Source organism: Gopherus evgoodei, chromosome 6 (assembly GCF_007399415.2).
Source record: "Gopherus evgoodei ecotype Sinaloan lineage chromosome 6, rGopEvg1_v1.p, whole genome shotgun sequence".
In the NCBI taxonomy this organism is placed as follows: domain Eukaryota; kingdom Metazoa; phylum Chordata; order Testudines; family Testudinidae; genus Gopherus; species Gopherus evgoodei.
Window position 1 is genome coordinate 119,668,131 of NC_044327.1, and position 25,510 is coordinate 119,693,640.

A 25,510-nucleotide genomic window follows, 5' to 3' on the forward strand; every position below is an offset into this window, starting at 1 on the left:
TTTAGAAATCTCACATTGGTACCTTCTGCGTGTTTTGTCAAATCTGCAGTGAAAGTGTTCTTAAAACAAACAACATGTGCTATGTCATCATCCAAGACTGCTATAACATGAAATATATGGCAGAATGCTGGTAAAACAGAGCAGGAGACATACAATTCTCTCCCCAAGGAGTTTAGTCACAAATTTAATTAATGCATTATTTTTTTTTTTCAACTAGCAGCATCAGCATGGAAGCATGTTCTCTGGAATGGTGGTGAAGCATGAAAGGGCATACTAATGGTTAGTGTATCTGGCATGTAAATACCTTGCCATGCGGCTACAAAAGTGCAATGTGAACACCTGTTCTCACTTTCGGGTGACATAAATAAGAAGCAGGCAGCAGTATCTCCCACAAATGTAAACTAACTTGTTTGTCTTAGCGATTGGCTGAACAAGAAGTAGGTCTGAGTGTATTGTTCCTTCCAAAGTTTTATATTGTTTTGTTTTTGAGCGCATTTATGACAAAAAATAAATCTACATTTGTAAATTGTGCTTTCTTGATAAAGAGATTGCACTGCAGTACTTGTATGACATGAATTGAAAAATACTATTTCTTTTGTTTGTCATTTTTACAGAGCAAATATTTGTAATAGAAATATTGTAATAGAAAATAATAAAAACTGAGCACTGCACACTTTGTATTCTGTGTTGTAATTGAAATCCATATATCCGAAAATATAGAAAGATCCAAAATATGTAATACATTTCAATTGTTATTCTACTGTTTAACAATGCAATTAAAACTGCAATAATAATTTTTTAATTGTGATTAATTTTTGAGTTAACTGCAATTAATCGATAGCCCTAATATATGTAGTATTCTATTACTGTATAACAGTACAATTAAAAAATTAATCACGTGATTAAAAAAAAATTAATCGCTTGATAGCCCTAGTTTCCATTAACTCCTGGACAATGGATTCCAAACAGCAACAAAGAGAAAAGGATTATAGCGGGATTTGACTCCCTTTTGCCTGACTTCACATCAGTTGGACTGCAGCCTCTCAGATACTTAACAGGCAGCTGTCTGCCAATGCACAGGGAAAATGAGATGAATGCATTCAAATTAGTCATAATTTACTGAGAAATGTATTCTGAATAAGATACGTAAACCCAAGGGAATGGTAAGTGTAATTATTTTTGTGAATCAGATTCTCAGTCATTAGCTCGTAGCCATAAAATGCCGTTCTCATAATTCACTCTACCATTTTGGAAATGGTTCTTTAAAAGGTAAATTAATTACTGGAATAGAGTGAGTTGCATGTTGATCACCTCTTTGAAAGGCTCACATCGAAGCCTGTTCTTCAGTAGAAGCATTACTTGCGTACTTACGTATGCAGCTATGAGAGTAGTTTCACCCACTATTTTTTGTTGTGGTTTCAAGTGAAGTAGACTGAGCCTGAAATACTAATTACAGTGTGTGAAGCAAGAACCACCACGTCATTCTTCTTCTCAAAGCTTCATTTTAGAACTCAGCATGCTAATCCCCCACCATTTTATAGATCCTTTGTGGTTTGACAGAAGCCCCTGTGCTTGGGGAGTGTAGCTTTAAGGGCTGAGCTCCCCAGGAGAGCCCGAGTGGAGCACAGAGAAGCTCTTGTTACATACACAGGCTGCTAGATGGAAGGAACCAGACACAGAATAAAGCAGAGCTTTTTCAAGCTGAATGATCACTGAACACCACAGCCCTTTCCTCCTGGAGGCACATACACACAGATATTCATTTAGGGAGGGGTCCTTGAATACATTCTCGTTCTGTGTCCAGCCACTACCATCATCTGCAATAGAAGAATTCATTCAATATTATCCTTGTATTCTTAGGGGACATCTCTGCTCCCACGTTTTGACATACCCCTGTCATGTGTCTAACTAGTCTCATGTCAAACTAAAATCCCATGGTCCTGGCACTCCAAACCTGGATTACTTGTCAATGTTGTCATATTGCCCAGATATGCTTGCTATCACTTGTGTTTGAATATGCCCTTGTCATTCTTCAGCCCCCATTAAATACAAGCATGGCACATTTCACTCCACTTAGGAGGACAGAGCACATCAGAGGTTTAGGTAACTTTACTCCATAAATCAGAAGAAACAGGATCCCTCCAAAGAACTACAGCTTCAACTCTACCTAATCTAGACATCTGAAATGCTTAGTCTCCCTTGCCCTGAGAAATAGGTGTTCTGAAGTCATGTGGCTATACATGTGCTTGTCACTAATCTAGTCTACAATGGAATGATACAGTAGAAAATTCAGTCAATAGCATATTGCGAGCGGCCTGACATCTATGTATGCAAGGGTAAGCAATGGAATAGTATCCCAGGGAATTTTCCCTGTTTCTATACTACCTTGGTGGTATTGAATAGCAAAAGGATTGAGCCCCCTTCCCAGCTCCCTTTATCCAGGTGCCTGCCTGACCTCGAGGACTCCTCTTCCTCTCCCCCATGGGGCAGAGTCCTCATAACCTCAGTAATGCTGGGCCAAGGATCCCTGGGGGGGCTTAACCCACACTCTCATCATGGGTTGCTCAGGTCATGGGCTACGGTGTCCGCATTCCAACATACTCTCTCCTCGCCAGACCCAGTGATCACCACATTGAGTTTAAATCATATACAAAATGTATTAAACAGCCATTGCAAAACCAGAAGGGAAAAACTGAAAAGATTAAAGGATGAAGGAACCCTACCCTTTGGGCACAGGGAACACCATAAACAACAGGCTCTGGGACTCAGGAGAATTCACAGCTTATTCCTCACACCTGATACCACAAGTAAGACACCTGCTTTGGTGGTGGCTACACACCCTCAGGCTCTAGATAGTGGAACCCTTCTCCCCAATATCAGCCCATAGGTGCTGGAAGTAGGAGCACCCCATCCCCTCCCAGCTTGAAGTGCTTTCCGTTATACATAGCCTTCACAGTTTGGTTCAATGCTCTCAGCACCCCCACTGTACAAATTGTTTCAGCACCTCTGTATCAGCCCTCTCAGAGTTCTCATCCCCACCCTCCAAGTCCAGTCTTCAAGGCCCTCTTGTCTTGTCCGGAGAAGTCCCCGTCTATTGGGTCCTCTCTGTGCAGGGTACCCGCATTGTTCTCTCCAGCCAGTTACTGTACCTTGCTCCAGTTTACTTGCAGCACAGTGGGCACCTCTGCAATCCCAGCTCGGGTCCCACGGCTCCACACTGTAACACTGTCCTGGCTCACCATTGGCACAGCTGGTTTCCACTCCTCCAGCTCCAGACTGATGCTCTGGCCTGCTGCATTCTTCCCAGCTCTGCCTTACTCTGCTCTTGCAGCCCCAGTTCACATAGAAGACAGGCCCTGGGCTTTCAACTCCCTCATTTACTCCAGGGGGAAATCTGCGCCACTGCACATGCACAGAATTCATGTCCCCCACAGATTTCTTTGCTCCCTGCAAAAAAGTGACTTTCTGACAAGGAAGCTGCAAAAGCAGACACACACCACTCCCTAACAGTGCAGGTACAATGTTTTGGGCCCCCAGAGCAGCTGGCAGACAGGTAAAACACCGTGGGGCTAGGGACACCCCAGCCAGTGACTCCTACCCAGAGATGAGATCAGCTGCTAGTCCCAGCTGGGTTGGAGGCAGAAAAGGACGAGACTTCCTCTTCCCCTGCAAGGAGTGGCTGGGGCTGTGTCAGACCCACCCCCAGAAATCTCACTCAGCTGTAGGAAGCTCAGCATCCTCCCCTGCTTCCTGTCCCCATCACTCCTTAGTTGTGGGGGGATGGGTTCACTGTGAGGGGAGCTGCTACCCCATCCACCCAACTCCTGTGCATCCAGACCTTCCATACCCAGACACCCCTGCCAAGCCTCACTCAGTACATCCAGACCCCACCCCAGCCCTCCATACTCATACCCCATCTGACTGAACCTCATCCCCTGTACCCAGACCCCCAGTCTCCAGACCCACATCCCTGCACCTAGACAGCCCACTGAGCTTCCTGTACTCAAATCTCCACCCCCTGCATCACCGAGCCCTCATGCCACTGACAGCCAACTAGCTGCACCAAGAATCCCACCCACCAAGCCCCACTTCCCCAGCACCCCCACTAACACCCAGATCCCTCCACTGAGCCCCAACAACCTTCACCTGGAAGCCTCTGCAGAGTCCCAGTCTCCTGCACCTGGAACCTCTGCAATGATCCTCTGTGCATCCAGATCCTCCTACACCTAGACTCCCCCCCCCATGAGCTGCCTGCACCCTGATTGTCCCACACGGAATCCTCTCACCCCACACCTGGATCCCCCCACACTGAGCCCATCCACACTTGGATCCTGCCTGGTTGAGCCTGCCTGCCCCACACCTGGTTCAGAGGGGCAGGGCCCCAGGGTGTTTCTAGGGCAGGCCCAGGCCTTGTGCTGCGTCAGGGTCAAGTGCAGCGTCACCACTGAGTCTGCATCCTAATGGTGGGAGTAGGGGCCTCAGGGTGATCTTCCACCTTCATGCAGCCAGTGGCCTCTGCTGCCCATTGCCATGCTGGAGCCTCTGCCTTTATTTATTGACAAATAAAACTTGCACAATTTTAAAATAGTGCACACAGAATTTAATTTTTTGGCACAGAATGCCCTCAGGGGTACTCATTGGCCTGCCCACCCTGTCAATCCAGTGACTTGCAATCCTAGTCTCTTGCTATTGGCCCTGGGGACCTGTCAGTCAGCCCGCCCTTCCCTTTTCTCTTGGTATTGGGACATGGCCAACCAAAGAACCCACTAAGATTTAGTAAGGGACCAGCAGCCCCCTTAGACAAAGCAGGCACTACTGGCTTTTAGTTATCCAGCTGGTAGTCCATGGGCTGGATCTGGCTCGTGAGATGATTCTATCAGGCCCTCAGGGAGACCGCCATTTTGTAGAACCAAATGGTGCCCTCTACACAGTGTATCTCACATGCACCAAACAGTGCAAGGTCACACCACATGGAGACACAGTTGTTGCATGCCTTACTAAAACCGTCACAGCACACCACTGCATATTGTTCTTGGATTTATGGAGTTTCCTCCATTAGATCTATTTCACTTTGTCTCCGAATTGTAATGTTCTCTTTGGTCATATTAAGCACACATTTCATATTACAACCATGTCATGGACATCTGGTCACCCTATGTAAGCTGTACTAACAGCAACAGCAGCACTATAGTCACACAACAGCTCTTCAACTCAAAGCAAAAACCACATTTCTGTTTGTGTAGACTAAGACTTGAACTATGCAGTGCCTTTCTGAGTCTTGCAGTGTTTAACAAACAGGTGTAAACTGACATAATTCCATTTACGTTTGCAGTGTTGTTGTAGCTCTGTTTGTCCAGGATATTAGAAAGACAACATGGGTGAGCTAATATCTTTTATTGGACCAACTTTTGTCAGTGAAAGAAGATTTCAAGCTATCCAGAGCTCTTCAAGTCTGGGAAACATACTTGGAATATCACAGTTAAATACGAGATGGAACAGATTGTTTGGCATAAATACTTAACCGGTATTGTAAGAGAGCATTCAAAGTGAAGTGGCCAGTTAATACCTGTGCAGTCATATGACAAGAAAGGGGGATTAGTGGGTTAGAGAGTGTTGTAATAAGCCATAAACCCACTGTCTTTATTAAGACCATGATTTTTAGAGTCTAGCAAAGTTATGAATGTAAGCTCCAAGGCTCATCTTTTGAAAGTGTTGTGCAGGTTTCCTTTGAGGATGAGGACTGAGAGGTCAGATATGGAGTGATATGTTTTATGAAAAAGGTTTGCTTATGGGTAATGTGGTGTTTTGATCTTATCGTTTTTCTCTGTGAGTTCATTCATCTCCATTTTCATCCATATAGTTGTTACTGGAACATTTCGTGCATTGGATGAGGTACACCACATGTTGTGATAGGCATGCCTAAGACCCATGGATCTTGAAAAGTGACCTTCCTGGGACTACTCACTTGTATAAGGACTGGGTCTTAGTTTGATTTACACTTCATAATGGCATTGTGCATACTATTCTGCTAGCCATTCTAAAACAAAATTAATCCATCTAAAGAAGAGTAAATATGATATGCTAAGAAATATGCTACTGCCTGAACTCTAAGGGAAATTGAGCCTTCTTCGCAATGGTATTTGCATGTTCGGAAAACCTGTAATCTAGGTATGTGTAAAAATTTGTATCATAATATTCCCTATATCCTCCATTTTCTCCTTCCAAGCCTTCCTTCTAACCCATCCCCCATTTTTTCTCCCCTCTTTTTTTCCTTTGGTATCTCATCCTCTATTTCTTCCTATTTACCCATTACTCCTCCTTCAACAGCCTATCCCCTAAACCAAGAGACCCACACATTGTTTGAGTAGCTAAGCTAAAAAAAAAAAAATTACTTCCATGAGGTATGCACATTCCCTCTCTGCACCCTACAACATGACCTTATTGAGCTGACCCTTGTTTCATTGCTTTATCCTGCCTATTGTCTGTCACCACTAGTCTATTCTTAGATTATAAAAACTCCTTTGAGGTAGGAAGAGCCCATTATGTGTATTGTAAACTCTAAGACAGCTAGTGCTGAATAAATGTTTAACGATGTTATGCTGAAAGGTGCTAATGGCTGCCATCAGGTGGGTTTTGTATTCAAAGACAATCAGGGACCTCATTAAAGCCAGTGGATATGCTCAAAAGAAGGAGCAATCAAGCCCCTTTATGGAGTAAAAACAGCTGCAGACAATGAGGCTACTGCCTGAGGCAATAGGCCACATGGCAGGTCACAGCTAAACTGTGTGGATTAAGGGGTTTCCCTGATTGCCAGTGCATAGGCGTGGGGTAAAACGATTGGTTATAGGCTACGGTGGGTGCTAAAAGCAGCAGGAAGCCAGCTGAAGGAGTTGTAAGTATGATACTGAAAGGAAGCAAAGTTCATTGCAGTGGCAGATTTGGCGGTTGTGAGCAAGAAAATTGCCATTTCAAAATAAAGAAGATTGTACAAAGAATATACCTGCTTCATATCACTGATTTCTCATCTTAATGGAAAGAGTCCTGCAAAGCCCCAAATCTTGGCTACCCACTTGGGGTAGTGGGCGAATAATAAATATGATTTCCTGGCTTTCTTTCAACCAATTGGTCATTAAAATAAGAGGATGAAGAGGTGATTTTACTGACTGACACCCACCAACTTTAATGGGAAGGATTGTTCCATTAAAATCACAGCAATTAAAGAGGGTAAAGATGTATTCACTTATCTAGCCTAGCCTACTGCCAGTAACAGTGACTGCCTATCGGATTTTCTCCAGTGCATTTAGAAGTTCAGTTTTAGGCAGTAGGACTCTAAACCACTTCCACTGGGAGATTATTCAACAGTTTAGGACATATTCCATACTATTCTACTTCGGTTGACTTCCATCACTGCACAAAAGGATATGATATTCCTTCTCCATTCCTCTCACCAGGAGAAATGTGCATACGGGACCAGTTTTCCAGCTGGTGTGAATCAGCATAGCTCCACCAATGGACATGTGCTTATTTGCACCAGCTAAAAGAAAAAATCTAAATCACAGAAGAAACTTCATAAATGCAAGATCAAGATGCTAGTTTGACTGAATGTTATATAGTATCATTCCATTGTGGACTAGATTAGTGACAAGCTAACACGTAGCCTTGCAAGAAACCAGAAAGGAGAAATTTCAGAATCCTACTTCTAATGGCACGGGAGCCTACGCATTTAGCCTTTGCTTTGTTTTCATTTAGGAAGTTCTCCTACTATCCAGCCCAAGTTTAATCTTTTCTTAAGAGATTACCTCTTTTCACCTACAGTGGTTACACATCCTTGACTACGTATTTGCATTTACATCCTTATACAATTGCAGGCTATTCTACTCTCTCAAGTGAGAGTTTAGTCACCCTATAAAATTCTTCCCTTCCAGCCACAGGATTCTTCTCTGAACTCCTCGCAATCCTTCTAAATTCCAATATGTTGTGAATTTAACCCCCATATGATATTTATCTTCCTAAGTCTAAGACATGAGTGAATTCTACTTTAATTTTGGTAAGAAAAATAAGGAACAATGGAGCGAATCCTCATTATTTACAGCAGCTTCACAACAATGTAATTCTATTGACTGCTTAGGAGTAATCCTGATTTACTCTGGAAAAAAAAAATCAAACAAATAAACAGTGTTTTTAGAGAGCCCATGGAAGGCATGAAAAGAAAGCAACCTAGTTCAAACGCTCTGGTGATGAGCACAGTGTTAGAACCTATATAGAATAGAAAAAGCAATTTGACCTTATTCCATTTAGGTACTCGCTCGTTTCCATTCTTCTTTTTCCTATCATAGCAAACAAATGCTGAGGATGACATTAATTTAAAGATTTCTTCAATTACAAATGTGCCAAATAAGCCACTTTGTGAATACTCTGTCACGAACTCTATTCTTCACATGCAGCAAATAATGCTGTCCAATAAATAGCATTAAAATGGTAATGTTAGCAATCCAAGTCCTTAATTGGCTGAATATATTTGCGAGCCAATGAGGGTGCTTGTGTAATCAAGATGCCCCTGTGTGTCTTAAAAGCAGAGCTTCTAACAGATGTCTTTAAAGGAGAGGGTGGGGGGAAGTGAATTTAAAAGGATTTTGCAAATAGGCTAATCTCAGTTTCTGTATGCATACATGCAAAAAGCAAGATATTCTCCCCCACGCTGCTTTGAAGTCTTTTGACCAAGACAGCATGGACCACAGGTGGCAGCTTATCCAGATGCCCCTAAGCTGTGAAAAATGAATTCCTGACCAAATCTTTAGTGTAAACATTTTATTCTTATAGGATTGGTAACAGTTGTTCAGTCTTGCATTAGGGTCCAGCGCTGCTCCCATGGAAGTCGATGAGAATTTTACCATTTAATTTCCATAGGATCAGGCTTGTCGTGTATGAATTAATTTCAGTTCGACATATGGAACAAGCAAAGAGCAACTGAAAATTTGGTCTGTGATAAATTTTTTATTTCTCCCTTGTCATCCCAACATGCACACATTTCACATTTGAAAATTTAGACATGTCTGATCTTTCTGGCAGAGAAAAAGATTTGCAATATTGGATATGAGGTTTTCGGCTGGGCATTATGGGGGAAGGGGATCGTAATCTTTGTACCTTTAACCTACTGTCTTTCATTTAAGGTAAAAATGTTCAATGAATATAATCTTCAAAGAAAAAATTGGCAGTTTTCATTTATAGTGTGAAAATGAGCAGACCAAGCTTTATTCCTCCTGGCCCTCACAGCTTTATCCATGAAATCCATATGCCATCTGATTTTGAAAAATATGCCCCTGAATTTCCTTTTTTCATCATTTGTTAAAAAAAAATCTAATCATTCAAGTGGCATAATCAAGATTTATGGGCCTATACTTATAAAGTTTGCAGATGATACCAAGCTGGGAGGGGTTGCAAGTGCTTTGGAGGATAGGATTAAAATTCAAAATGATCTGGACAAACTGGAGAAACGGTCTGAAGTAAATAGGCTGAAATTCAAGAAGGACAAATGCAAAGTACTCCACTTTGGAAGGAACAATCAGCTGCACACATACAAAATGAGAAATGACTGCCTAGGAAGGAGTACTGCGGAAAGGGATCTGGGGGTCAAAGTGAATCACAAGTTAATACGAGTCAACAGTGTAACGTTGTTGCAAAAAACAAAACAAAACAAAACAAAACAAAACAAAAACAAAACAAAACAAAACAAAAACAAAACAAAAACAAAACAAAACAAAACAAAACAAAACAAACATCAATCTGGGATGTATTAGCAGGAGTATTGTAAGCAAGACACAAGAAGTAATTCTTCTGCTCTACTCCGTGCTGATTAGGACTCAACTGGAGTATTGTGTCCAATTCTGGGTGCCGCATTTCAGGAAAGATGTGGACAAATTGGAGAGCATCCTGAGAAGAGCAACACAAATGATTAAAGCTCTAGAAAACATGACCTATGAGGTAAGATGGAAAAAATTGAGTTTGCTCAGTCTTTTCTTCTCCAGACTAAGAGGGGACATGATAACAGTTTTCAAGTACATAAAAGGTTGTTTGTTACAAGCAGGAGGGAGAAGAATTGTTGTTCTTAACCTCTGAGGATAGGTCAAGAAGCAATGGGCTTAAATGGTAGCAAGGATGGTTTAGGTTGGACATTAGGACAAACTTCCTAACTCTTAGCATGGAATAAATTGCCTCAGGAGGTTGTGGAATCTCCGTCATTGGAGATTTAAGAGCAGGTTAGACAAACACCAGTCAGGGATGGTCTAGATAATACTTAGTCCTGTCTTGAGTGCAGGGGACTAGACTAGATGACCTCTCGAGGTCCCTTCCAGTGCTGCTATAATTTAGTTCACCTTTTATTTTTATAGATAAAGTTAATTTTTATACATATAGGCTCTTTTATACACATTTGAACAAACACCATATGTACAAGTGGATTTGGGAGCCTGGTACTATACGCTGATATAGGATTTAAGTCATTGGGCCAAATCCTTAGGTTGTTGAACAGTTTCCTTAATATACACTTCACCTCCTGCTGAGTGTACAACTGAACCAACTTCTCTTCAGGTTTCTGTCCTCTCAGAATGGTTTCTTGAGCCTTATCAAAAGCAAGCATATGCAATGTCACCCAGAATTGCCATTGTGAAAGTAGAATTAATTATATTGTAAAAATAAGAATGGATTAAAGAAATGTTGTATGTACCTTTAAGCAGAAATAAGAAATGTTGAAATACAAGTGCCAGGAAATGAAACGTTAGGCATAAACAAGGGTGCTAATGGCGAAACATTAACAGAAGATCGGTAATAGTTAGTAAGGAAATAAGATATGCATGCCTAGCCTAGGTAAACTCATCAGATTCTGCTTCCTTTGTTATCTTGTTAAGTGCTCGCCCTTTTAACTGTATAAATAAGATAGTTTGTGTCTTGCATGGTACTCACATTATCTGGGTGTTATTAGCAGAGTGCTGTGCTAATAAAACAGAGTGGTCTGCCAAACTGTGAGTCCCGAGTCTAACTTTGACACCATGGAAATGGAAACACCCCCTAGTGATTATGTTATTGGGTGAGAATAGAGCCCTCACTCCCTCTCTCTGCTCTCTCAAAAGTCCAGAGATTTTGAAAATTTTGGATTCATGCATCTTGCTTGGTTACCCTATGTATGCATAGAGGAACTTGCCATGATGATCCATTGAGGCCTGAATCAGAATTAAATTAGTACCCTTTCCTGTAAACATATCCTTGGGTTTGGTTGGGAGAAGCACAGAATGAGCACATGGGCTCCTGCACAGTTCAGGAATCTTAACCTGCCCAAGGAAGACAGACTATCCTAACTGCAGAATCCATACTAATTAAAAATGGAAAGAACCTTCTGCAAGAGAGTAGTTATTAATGGCTCCCAATCCTGCTGGAAAGGTATAACAAGTGGGGTTCCGCAGGGGTCTGTTTTGGGACCAGCTCTGTTCAATATCTTCATCACGATTTAGATGTTGGCATAGAAAGTACGCTTATTAAGTTTGCGGACGATACCAAACTGGGAGGGATTGCAACTGCTTTGGAGGACAGGGTCAAAATTCAAAATGATCTGGACAAATTGGAGAAATGGTTGAGGTAAACAGGATGAAGTTCAATAAAGATAAATGCAAAGTGCTCCACTTAGGAAGGAACAATCAGTTTCACACATACAGAATGGGAAGAGACTGTCTAGGAAGGAGTATGCAGAAAGAGATCTAGGGGTCATAGTGGACCACAAGCTTAATATGAGTCAACGGTGTGATACTGTTGCAAAAAAAGCAAACGTGATTCTGGGATGCATTAACAGGTGTGTTGTAAACAAGACACGAGAAGTCATTCTTCCAATTTACTCTGCGCTGGTTAGGCCTCAACTGGAATAGTGTGTCCAGTTCTGGGCACCGCATTTCAAGAAAGATGTGAAGAAATTGGAGAGGGTCCAGAGAAGAGCAACAAGAATGATTAGAGGTCTTGAGAACATGACCTATGAAGGAAGGCTGAAGGAATTGGGTTTGTTTAGTTTGGAAAAGAGAAGACTGAGAGGGGACATGATAGCAGTTTTCAGGTATCTAAAAGGGTGTCATCAGGAGGAGGGAGAAAACTTGTTCACCTTAGCCTCCACTGATAGAACAAGAAGCAATGGGCTTAAACTGCAGCAAGGGAGATTTAGGTTGGACATTAGGAAAAAGTTCCTAACTGTCAGGGTAGTTAAACACTGGAATAGATTGCCTAGGGAAGTTGTGGAATCTCCATCTCTGGAGATATTTAAGAGTAGGTTAAGTAAATGTCTATTAGGGATGGTCTAGACAGTATTTGGTCCTGCCATGAGGGCAGGGGACTGGACTCGATGACCTCTCGAGGTCCCTTCCAGTCCTAGAGTCTATAAGAACAGGCAAACAGGACAATGTCCTCTCTGCCTGCAGCCAAGACATGAGATCTGACTCCAGGATCAGATGATCTTCTGAAGTCAAAGGGCAACAATCTGCTGGTGATGGAGCGTATCAGCATAAATACTGCTTAGTGGGATCCCTCACAGACTCTAGATGACTTCAGGGTATTTGGAAGGGTGCTGAAGGGGGAAAAAAGTCCAAGTGATCTTCGAGATCCTTCCTGTCCCACAAGCAAAGGAAGAGAGGAGGCAGAAGCTTCTGGAAGCAAACCACTGGCTATTTAAGTGGTGTAAAGAGCAGGGTTTGGGGACCAATGTTTCACTAAACCACTGTACTTTTGGATGGCCTCTCTCTCAGTAGAAGGGGAATCAATCTTCCCAAGGACAGGCTTGTACAAATTTGCTAGATTACAAACAAAAAACAAAAGAGGAAGGTGAAAAGGGGTGTCAAGGCTGAATCCCCACTCTGAGTGCAGAAAGTGGGGACCTGCAAGAATTCTAAAAATTAATACTTGCCACTTCAGGCTTGTATTAAACCCCCAAGGTTACAGCTTTTCTGACCTTGGCTTGGTAAATTATGCCACAACAAAATGCAAAAACCCCTTGGACTCAGGAAGGAGCATTTGGGAATTCTTCCCTGTGAGGTACCCTCAAGCCCTTTCACACACACCCTCCGGGGAAGAGCAGAGAAAGAAAACAAAGGAAATTAGCTGGTAACAGCTAATCAAACAACATGCATAAACCTCTTAGGACACCAAAAATCCAATCCTGTTCTTAAAAAAAGGTAAGATTAAAAACAAAAAGAAAGGAAATACATTTGGAACTTAGGCTTTTTGCTAGATCTTAAAACAAACAATTACAAAAGTTAAGCATCAAGACAGTTTTCTTGAGGTTTAGCTTAAAGGTTACAAGCAAAACAAGCAAAACAAAAGTGGGGTTAGCACAGAGGAGATCCACAAGCCAAAATAAAATAAACCTAATTGCATTTATTTAAACATGCCCTGTACAATGAATTCTAGGTATAGAAGACGAATTTTCAAGCCTTACACAGCATTCCTGCTTATAGCATTGCTGCTCCGTCTCCTTCTCTGGAGAACAACAGACAAAAGGAAAAAGTTTCTTTCCCAATTTTAAAAAAGTTCTACCTTCCCGTTGGCTCTTTTGGTCAGGTACTCACTTCCTTTTCTTTACCTGGGAGACTTTTAACCCTTTACAGGTAAAGCAAGCAGAGAACAGCTACCAAGAGGGATGTTACAGTTAACTGGCTGGCTGGGTGTCCATCAAAGGGAGTTACCCTCCCTCCACTTCATTTATCACAAGGGGGAACACATGAGCACTGATTTAGGACAAAATCAAGATATCAAGAACAAAATTAATCTAGGCTCCAAGGAACATGAAAAGAAATGTTTTAACTGCCTATACACTAGTGCTAGTAGAAGGCGTAATAAACAAGAGACATTTTAATTGCTCATTTATGAACATAAATCCAACCTACCTGTTATTGAAACCTGGTAGGAAGATCTGCATGACTGGACTGTTAAAATCAATGGCAAGATCTGTGTGGGTAAAAGGGAAGGGAGTAGATGTAAGACAGTATGTCAAAAATGGCATTACCTGTTTGAGTCTCTGACAACTCATGATCTTGAATGCTATGGATAAGTGTCCTAACAGATAAAGGACAAGGTGAGGTGGTACTTGGTGTCTGCTACAGACCACCAAATCACAAACAATCTGTAGCATACTGGCCACCTTGGTCACATGTTCTTGCAACTCACTGTGTACAGTCAGGTTAGTCTCCAGCACAATGGCACTCAACAAGGACTTCCCAGCCTTGCCCATGTGCCCAACTGACAACTGTCTGGGACAGGAAGTTTCCAAAGGGCACAGGCCACTCTTCCCTTGTGAGTAGAGTGTGTCTTTCTGGTGATTTTTCTCATTGAGGCATGCCACCACTGCTACATGTCCTTGGGCTCGAGCACAACAGTATCATCAATCGGTGGTTGTGGACTGGTCACAAAACCAGCTCTTCACTCAGGCTATGTCTACAATACTGTGGTAAGTCGAGCTATGCAACTCCAGCTATGTGAATAATGTAGCTGGAGTCAAATGTACCTTAGGTGAAGTTACCATGAGTCTACACCACGGGGGTTTGAGATGGGAGAAACTCTCCCATCAACTTATCTTACTCTTCTCGTCGGGAGTAGAGTGCAGGGGTCAACTGGAGTGTGATCTGCTGTCAATTTGGTGGTCTTCAGTAGGCCCGCTAAATCAACTGCTGGTGGATCGAGCTCAGAGCATCGATTCTGGCTGTAGTGTAGATACAGCCTCAGAGAAGTTCATACCAAATACTGCAAAGAACTGTCTATTCCAGGGGAGTGATGGGGTGGGGGAGAATGTACCTTGAAGCAGTAACAGCCTCAGTTTCTGGTCAGTCTCTCTTCACAGAGGCTGTTGGAACACACTTCACTGCCTCAAAAGGCCTCGTTACGTCTCTCCAAGAGCTCTAGAAGCACTCTCTCATTCCTCTTGGTCTCCATTTTGAGAAACCCATAGGGAAGGGCATCACTAAAGAGAGATTTATAGGAGTTCCCTTCCAAGGAAGCATGGGAGCTTGCTGACTTCTGCCACACTTTTGGGGGCACCCAGAAGCCACTGCTTCACAGAGCTTCCCCAAGAATTGCAATAGATAGATACCCAGAGGACAGTGCAATTACAATAGGCAAAGCAGAATACCAGTACGGACATGAGGCAAAACTGCAACCAAAATGGCATGAATAGCATGGACACTGTACAGCCAGTACCTGCACCGGAGAAAATCCACCAGTTCCATTACCAGTGGTTCAATTTTCTAGTGTAGACACAGCCTCTGATACCACTAAAACTATTCTGTCCTTATCAGCTGCATGCCCGAGTAAAGAAGAATGAGTGTAGGGGATGGGAGACAAATGGTCTGTGACAGAATTACAGACATGAAACAGAATGCCAGGTGTGAAATCAGATTTTCCCAGATTGCTGCTGAGAGAGACACACTGAGAGATTCTTTCCTTGGGTGATTTATACCCCAATTTGGCCTGATCATGTCTGCATTTGTCTCTATACTCTTAGCTTCCTGAAAGAAAACAAAAAATTAGAAACGATTCTTTGAAAACTCTCAGGCAGACAGCATTCTCTTTCCCACCTAGTAAGCATAATATTTATGACACATCTTAAGGAATAATTACTTCCAATGATAGTGCATCTCTCAGCAGGACCAGCGTGGCTGTCTGAAGCCACAATTGCTGCTGAAAATCTTTCTCACTGTGCATTTATTAAAGGACAGTGCACCTAATTTCTAGAGATTAGATTGTCCCCCCTCTCAACTCCTGCATTTTACATCCAACTTGGAGGGGTTTTTTGCAACAGAACTCACATTGTGCAACCACAATTGTGCTAGAGCAGTTTTCCACAAAACAAAATACCTTTTTGATTATTAACTGCTTCAGCAGTATGTCAAATCCAACTCATCAGAAACAAGCTTTAAGCTGTTTATAGTAATTGAAAATCTTTGGAAATCAGTAATTGCTCTGTTTACACACACACAGTTGGAAACTTTGAAGAGAGGCCCTCATATTTACTGATTATCGGCATTCCTCCGCTTTGTGGGTTCCAACAGAAAGATCTGTCTACCTCAATTACAATAATTCACAACAATTCTCATTTTCAAAACAGTAGTATAAAATATTAATTGCTTGTATTTAGAGTAAATGAATGTAAGCTAATACATTTACAAATTCAATTACCATGAACTATCCAATTAATTTTATGTAATTACTATGGATTACCCTTTAGGCATCATAATGAAATTAATAGTACACACTGGTAAATCAATGGTAGCTGATTAATTGATTCATCAGCAACACTTATGAAGTCTTTAACCTCCAGACACTTATTACATTATAGTGTAAATGCAAACATACACCAGGCAAACAGAAATGGAACATATCTAGGAATGGAGTGAAGATATCTGGAAGTTATCCAAAGTTCATTATGGGACAATATGGGATCTCTTACTCTTGAAGAGCAAGTATTGTGTTGCTCATTAATATATCAAGGCCTCTTCATAAGTGAAAAATAAATCCTTCATGGGTGAGCTGCTTGTATTTATTCCACAAAGATTTATTAAAAATTTAAATGGTATCACATGTCTGCTTGGCCCCATCAGGACCTAAGAGAAATATTCAGTGTTTTTACATATTTTCATTTGTGCACTGACTTTTTAGGAGTCTTCACACTAAGTAGCAACATCTGCAGTTGTGAGGGCTACTGCCCAGAACCAGCACTTCTCTTTCAAGCAATAGCTTCCCTAGCCTGGGCAAGCAGAATGAACACAGGACAAGTTTTTATACAGCACCCCATCAATATAATATGCAAGTACCTTCCAGGGGAATAATGCCACCACCTAGCTCTGATATCGTTCTTTTTACCCACAGATCTCAAAGCACTTTACAAGGATAATCATCATAATTATATCCCCCTTTTACAGATATGGACACAGAATTGGGAAGTTGTAGTGACTTACCACGGATCACGCAGCAGGCTGGTGGCAGAGCTGGGACTAGAGTCCCAGAAAAGAGCTTTATCAGCTAAGCTACACTTGCCTTCTCTGAAGATCCCTGCACAGCATCCTCCATCCCCCTTAGCAGGAACACTGGAAAGCACTCAGAGGTATAATGGAAGGCCACTTGCTCTTATTCCCAGAAGTTCCCCGCCATGTCCTTGCCTCTTGTGTGTTCCACCCATTTAATGTAGGCTGTGCTCCAGTGAATGCTAGCAGGGAACAGTCCTTGTGCACAGGAAAGTGTAAGAACTGCAACTGTGCATAGCTCCTTTCTGAGCAAAGGGGGAAGATTCACTAACTCTGCACTCTGCTGCTCTTCGTGAGGAAGCATGGGGCAGAGATGATCTGCTCACAGTTAGAAGATAAGGTCCTCTCTCTCCAGTGGAGGTAAAAGAAAGCATGAATTCCTATGCAATAGGTGTTCTTTGGAATGGGCCAATTCATCAGACCTGAAATGCTCCCTGAAGCTAATTTCATTTTGATGAGGTTTCTCCAGAAGCCAAGCAGCTTTGAAACCTGCCTTGTTTCTTACCAGCTTGCCCACCCAGATCCTGGGCTGCCCAGGCTTCCAGAATCCACAGGTCAGGGCAGCCCCGGCACACAGATGGTCTGTGAGTCAGGGATCCCAGGCCCAGAGCCGGCACTAAGCATAAGCGGATAAGCAATTGCTTAGGGCCCCAAGCAGCTCTAGAGGGACCCCTCATTGCTTTTTATTATGTGTTTTGGGGAAATCCCACAAATATTCCTGCTTAGGGCCCCAAATGTGCTAGCACCACCTCTGCCCAGGGCTTCCAGCACCTGCAGCCGGGGACGGACAGCCAGCCAGGCAGACTGGAGCTTTCCTTTTCACAGAGGATTTTGAAAATTTTGGTTTCTGAACTGAACAGAAACAAAAACAAAATTTAAAGTATCAAAATCCTCTACCAGAATTACCCTTCTCCACACAACTCTGGTGAAGACACTAGCCAAATCTGGCTGGTACATGTGCAAGGAAAGAACAACACTCAGGAGGCAGCAATCTGCCTTCCCTCATCTGAGATTGCTCTTCTGCAATCAAATCAGTGCATCTGGAGCTGCAGGGGTTGAGTGGAGGAAAGGTCAGATGGAGAACATCATCAATTCCCAGCAACTCAGAGCTTCCAAAGGAAACTTCAGTAAGCTAATGCTCTTCCTTTTAGTGTTAAATATTGCCTGTGCTTTGTTCTGCCTCAGAGCAGAGCAGTGCATAGCACTGGTGGTGTCTCCTCCTATGTAGAGGGATTTGGCCTTATAGTATATTTCAGACTCCCCTCCATTGCTTTACTGTCCAGGCCAGATCTTACAAAGATCTGTGTGGTATCACTATGAGACACATGGTGGGTGACGTAATATTTTTCCTAGACCAAGAGACATGCTTTCAAGCTACACAGAGCTCTTCATCAGGTCACCGCTACAATTAACAAAGCTTGTGCTGCAATCTGGGAGGAAGATAGCCAAAGGCAACCACCAGCAGCCTCCGTAAACACCCTCTTAGTATGCATTGCATCAGAGTCCTGTCTCTCCTCTACCGTGAGAAAGGCAACAGAACATAGGTGCTCTGAGATCTATGGGATTTTCCTGTAGATTCTCTCAAGATGAGAGCAAGTCTGCACATATGGACAATCAAACTTGTTTTGATTTGGCAAATTTATTAGGATGAATTTGTCACCTCATCAGACACTGCTTTTCTGGGTAGCATTAGGCTATTTGTCAGAGTGGTAAGGAGCATTAACCAGTATTACCGCCATGGCGATCATCAACACCAGTCAATACTGGGACCGAGGAATGAGCCATCACACCACCACGGATACTGTTTCTTGATCCTGACCAAACCCAACCATCACCAGCACAGCCATCTTCATGGCTGTATGCTGAGAAAATACCAAGGAGTGAATCAGATTCCTACAGTCATCCATCAAACTGCAGGCCAGATTATGATGTGCATTGACCCTTTTTCATTCTTCCCAACCATTGCTGATATATTGCAGTCATGCCTAGGAGTCCCAGGCATGGAACAGGCTTCCTCTGTGCAAGGTAGTGGGGTCGGGGGGTTGGGAAGAGACCATTCCCCAAAGAGCTTCCAATCCATAGAACAAGGCCATTGGATGTAATCAGAGAATCAAGTAAGGGCTTTTTTCTTTCAAAGGAACTATACAAGTAAAGAGCAGGAGGAAAGGAGAATTGTTAAAATTAAAACTCAGTTTCAAGTAAATGGTTTAAAAAACAAAACCTTTTTAAAAATGTATTTTCATTTTCTGGCATGCAGGCAAAACCAAATGCTTGGCATCAAAACACTGAACCCAAATTACTGTTAATAGAACATAGATTATTAGGTTGGAAGAGACCTCAGGAGGTCATCTAGTCTAATCCCCTGCTCAAAGCAGGGCCAACACCAATTAAATCATCCCAGCCAGGGCTTTGTCAAACCAGGCCTTAAAAACCTCTAAGGAAGGAGATTCCACCACCTCCCTAGGTAACTCATTCCAGTGCTTCACCACCCTCCTAGTGAAATAGTGTTTCCTAATATCTAACCTAGACCTCCCCCACTGCAACTTGAGACCATTGATTCTTGTTTTGTCATCTGCCACCACTGAGAACAGCCAAGCTCCATCCTCTTTGGAATCCTCCCTTCAGGTAGTTGAAGGCTGCTATCAAATCCCCCCTCACTCTTCTCTTCTGCAGAGGGAATAATCCCAGTTCCCTCAGCCTCTCTTTGTGAGTCATGTGCCCCAAGCTCCTAATCATTTTCACTGCCCTCTGCTGGGCTTTCTCCAATCTGTTCACATCCTTTCTGATGGGGGAGGGGGAAGAGAGCAGAAACTGGATGTAGTACTCCAGATGTGTCCTCACTAGTGCTGAATAGAAGGGAATAATCACACTTCCCTCCGTCTGCTAGCAAAGCTCCTACTAACGCAGCCCAATGTGCCGTTAGCTTTCTTGGCAACAAGGGTCCACTGTTGACTCATATCCAGTTTCTCACCACTGTAATCCCCAGGTCCTTTTCTGCTCAACTGCTGCTTAGCCAGTTGGTCCCCAGCCTGTAGCAGAAGTGGGATTCTTCCATCCAAAGTGCATAACTCTGCACTTGTCCAAGTTGAATCTCAGATTTATTTTGGCTCAATCCTCCAATTTGTCTAGGTCATTCCGGACTCTATCCCTACCCTCCAGGGTATCTACCTCTCCTCCAAGCTCAGTGTCATCTACGAACTTGCTGAGGATGCAATATATCCCATCATCCAGATCATTAATAAAGATGTTGAACAAAACTAGCCCCACAACCGACCCCTGGGGCAGTCTGTTGCCAACAAGACAGAGCCATTGATCATTACCAGTTGAGCCTGATGATCTAGCCATCTTTTTATCCACTTTATAGTCCATTCATCTAATCCATACTTCTTTAACTTGCTGGCAAGAATACTGTGGGACACCTTTTAAAAAGCTTTGCTAAGTTAAGATATAGCACATCCACCCTTTCCCCAAATCCACATTGCTAGTTATCTCATCAGAGAAGGCAATCAATCAGGTTGGTCAGGCATGACTTGCCCTTGGCGAATCCATGTTGACTGTTCCTGCTCACACTCCTCTTTGCCAAATGCTTCAAAATGGATTCCTTGAGGACCTGCTCCATGATTTTTCCAGGAACTGAAGTGAGGCTGACCGGTCTGTAATTCCCCAGGTTCTCTTTCTTCCCTTTTTAAAATATAGGCACTATAGTTGCCTTTTTCCAGTCATCCAGGACCTCCCCCAATCACCATGAATTTTCAAAGATAATGGCCAATGGCTCTGCAATCACATCAGCCAACTCCCTCAGCACCCACGGATGCATTAGATCTGGACCCATGCACTTGTGCATGTCCAGCTTTTCTAAATAGTCTTTAACCTGTTCTTTCAACACTGAGGGCTGCTCACGTCCTCCCCATACTGTGTTTTGCCCAGTGCAGTAGTCTGGTGTCTGGAAGCTGACCTTGTCTGTGAAGACAGAGGCAAAAAACAAAAAACAAACAAAAAAACACCACGCATTGAGTACTTCAGCTTTTTCCACATCATTTTTCCTCTTTTTCCACAATAGTATAACAAAAATGGCCATGCTGGGCCAGACCATAGGAGTATCTAGCCCACTATCCTGTCTTCTGACAGTAGCTAGTACCAGATACTTCAAAGGGAATTGACAGAACAAGGCAATCAGTGAATGATCCATCCCTTGGTGTCTAGTCCCAGCTTGTGGCAGAGAGAGCTTGGGGTTGCATCCTTGCCCATCTTGGCTAATAACCATTGAGGGACCTAACCTCCATAAAAGGTAGATATATTAAAAATTATAGCATTCTGAAAACACTTAGCCAACCCTCACAACATAGGGGTGATTTAGCCCATTGAAGTAACATATTTGCTGTTTTTACTATTCTACACTGTTTTCCTAGAATGTACAATTTCTGTCCATATCCATGAAATAGTTTTTGCTGCTGAGCCACTTTAAAGAGCTGCTCTTTTAGCTCCATTGGTTAAGCCCCTTTTTGCTGCAGGTTGTTGGCATCAGCATCTGATCATATCCTTTGCCATCCTCTCTGGTCTCTCCTTAATGCTGCTAGAGTGAACTTCAGTTAACTGGAGGTAGCAGCAGCTGTGCATATCAATTGAGTAGATCAGCTAAAATTATTGGATTGTTCACAGTTGCTTATGTTTCTGTTCTTATAACAAAAGAGCACTGGACGCTGCCATGTGGGGCTCAGCAATATTTCTTTTAGTCAAATGACAGTGTTCTGGCTAAAATGCACCTGTGCACATGAGAAACTTCCAAGACAAAGCTCAAGATGACACATTTCATTTCAGCTGGATCTGCAGTCAGGCCCCTGGAGGGACACATCTGTTCCTGCTTTCCATCAGGGGCTTATAGGGGTTTTCAGAGGTGATGTCTACACTACGGGTGTGACAGCGACACAGCTACGGCGCTGCAGCAGCACTGTAGCATAGAGGCTTCCTGCAGTGATGGAAGGGATTTTTCTGTCACTGTAGGTAATCCACCTGTTCATATGGCAATAGGTAGGTCAATGGAAGAACTCTTCCATCTAACTATCCATGTCTATACCAGGGGTTAGGCTGGTATATCAATGGCACTCAAGGAGGAGAATTTTTCATACCCTTTAGCCCCATAGCTATATCAACCTAACTTTTTAATGTAAACTAGGTCTGATGATTCAAAGAAATCTACAGGTTTTCAGCACCCTGGAAGATCACGCCTAAGGCCTGTTCTACATTTCAAAGTTCTTCTGTCAACTGAGCTACCACAACTCAGAGGTGGATTACCTATGTCAATGGAAAAATCCCTTCTGTTGCTGAAGGAAACGTTTACACCAGTGGTCCAGCTGCAGGGCCACAACAGAGCTGCTGTTGCATCCATAACAGAGACATGCAGGGCCGGCGCTTCCATTTAGGTGACCTAGGCGGTCACCTAGGGCGCCAGGATTTGGGAGGGCAGCAGACTGCTCCAGTGGACCTCCTGCAGGCGTGCCTGCGGAGGGTCCGCTGGTCCCGCGGCTCTGGTGGAGCATCCGCAGGCACGCCTGTGCACATCCACCGGAGCTGCGGGACCGGCGAGCCGGCCCTGCGCCTAGGGCGCCAAAAACCCAGGCGCCGCTCCTGGAGACATGGCTTCAGTGTGCAGCGGCACCTGTTACATTCATAGCACACAAACAGTGAGGCAAGGGTGCCAGAACATGGGGGACTAAGGGGATCATGACTATGCCCTCCTACTTTTTACTGGCCATAAGGGCAAGGAATACAGGGGTACGTGGTGGAGAAGAGTTGGACACAGGGGTTTTTTTTGGGGGGGGAGAGACACCATGGGGGTGGGACCTCAGTTCAGGCATTGGTGCCCCCCCACTTTTAGGGACCTTCTGCTGCTTCTGCAGTGAGGTTAAATAAAAACAAAATACTCTTTCTGGAAAGTTGCAGAGTAACACTTCAGTAACTCCTCACTTAACGTTGTAGTTATGTTCCTGAAAAATGCAACTTTAAGTGAAACAATGTTAAACTAATCCAATTTCCCATAAGATTTAACGTAAATGCGGGGGGTTAGATTCCAAGGAATTTTTTGTGGGGGGAGACACGTCATTATATACTGTACAGTACTGTACTGTGGTGCGGAAGTGCCTCTGGCTTACCCCTGGGGCTCAGGGCTGGAGGTGCAGGGTCTGAGAGGGAGTTAGGCTGCGGGAGGGTGCTCAGGGTAATTTCTTAAAATCCAGCACCTTAACGCTCAAGGGAGTGAGGCGCAACTCAGCAGACCTGCTCTAGGCTAGCTCTTTGCAGACTGACTGCTGAAAAACTCCTCTCACATACTCCCATACAGAGACCCCTAGCATGCAAGCAGGACCAGGAAAACCCTTGAGAATTTAAACTGATAGCTTACAATTTTAAACACAGTTTTTAGTACACCACTGCTGTGTGTACTTGTTCTGACTGGCTGACTCTGGACAAATCCCTTTCCCTCTCTGAGACTCGGTTTCCCCATTTTACAAATGGGGATAATGATTTTGACCTCCATGATAAAGTACGTGAGGTCTACAGATGAACAGTGACATTTGTCAGTGATGGAGAATCCATCACAACCCTTGGTAAGTGGTCCAGTCGTTAATTATCCTCACTTTTAAAAATTAAAGCAGCATCAGCATCCAAGATAAGTGAATATTTTTACCATCCTTTGAGTCTTGAAAAATGTTTTTACTCTTTTTTTTAGTTATTACAGATACTGAAAACTGCTCTAAAGATACAAGTTTAATATCTTTTTTTCATATCTGTATCATGATATCATGCTTGACTATTTTTGTAATCTTGGTATCATTCTTCATTACCGATGGCTTTACTGCCATATTAAAGAATAATATGGAATTATAACACGGTTACAGTGTAAGTTACCAAAAATATCAGTAGGCTAATAGTGAAGAATAGCATCTGTTTTCACTTCCTATGCAAAATTCGACATGCACAAAGAGACAAAATGGAAGGTAAATTTAGAGCACTTTACCCTGGGACACTATTGCTATGACTCATATTTTAGCACTTATTATAAAAGCCTTAAAATACGGGCATTATAACAAGTACAGCTTCATGGTGCTAGTGAGTTACTTGGGTGATGTGTCTAGCAAAAGAGACTGTAAGCACAAGTTCCACCATGAGGTAAATATGCTAAGTCCAGTCTGCACCAAAAGTGTGCAATGTTAGCAGTTTATATTGGCTCCAAACAGCCAAACTGCAATCTTTAATGCATTATTATTATTTGTATTTCACTAATACCAAGAAGCCCTAGTCACAGACCACGAACCCATTGTGCCAATGTGTGTATACACATGCAACTACCATTGACACTAGTAAGAGATTTAAGCCTGTTCCTGTTTAATTGGTCAAAAGATTTGAGTCAATGTTTAGTAGCAGGTGTTTTACAAACTAAAGAATCTGAAGGACTTTTCTAAACCTTTAATATTTTTTTTATTAAACATGACCTATGAGGTAAAATTGAAAAAATTGGGTTTGTTTAGTTTAGAGAAGAGAAGACTGAGAGGGGACATAACAGTTTTCAAGTACATGACAAGTTGTTACAAGGAGGAGGGAGAAAAATTGTTATTCTTAACCTATGAGAATAGGACAAGAAGCAATGGGCTTATATTGCAGGAAGGACAGTTTAGGTTGGACATTATAAAAAACTTCCTGTCAGGCTGGTTAAGCACGGAACTACATTGTCTAGGGAGGTTGTGGAATCTCTATCATTGTTTAAGCTGCTCTTAAATAAAACTCCAAACACCTGTCAGGAATGGTCTAGATAATACCTAGTCCTGTCATGAGTGCAGGGGACTGGACTAGATGACCTCTTGAGGTCCCTTCCAGTCCTATAATCCTATGACTTTATGCAGCTATTTCCACACAGCAACCTTGGACTTTATAAAGATGCGGTTTTTCAGACCATTGTCTCCTAATAAATGTCACATGCCAACACATCACTGATGTCACACACACCAACCCATCATATACAGATATATATTTTCACTGAATGTTAAGTAGGAAGATATGACCTGTCACATCAAATGAAATCATTGCTTTGTCTAAATCACTGTCCTGCAGTGGCCAATAATTGATCCTTCAGAGGAAAATTAATCCCTTCCACAGTCTCCCTATAGTAAATGTAGCCAACTGCACATTGGGGAGACGGGAATAAGTCTTTTTAGACTGAGTTTATGCCCTGAGACAAGAGGTTTCATTGCTTTAATTACCATTTAACTTGGATAGCCACTAATTTATTAATGGTCATTAAATGAATTTTAAATCCAATTAAACTCAGTAATACCATTTATGTATCAACTTATTCAATGTTCAAGTTCTATTCAAAGACCCTTTAGTACAAACTTTGAGCCATTTAATTTTTAAAAATAAAAAATCCCGTTTTCTCCTAGCAGCAGGAACACCAATTACTTATTCCGCGCCTTGTT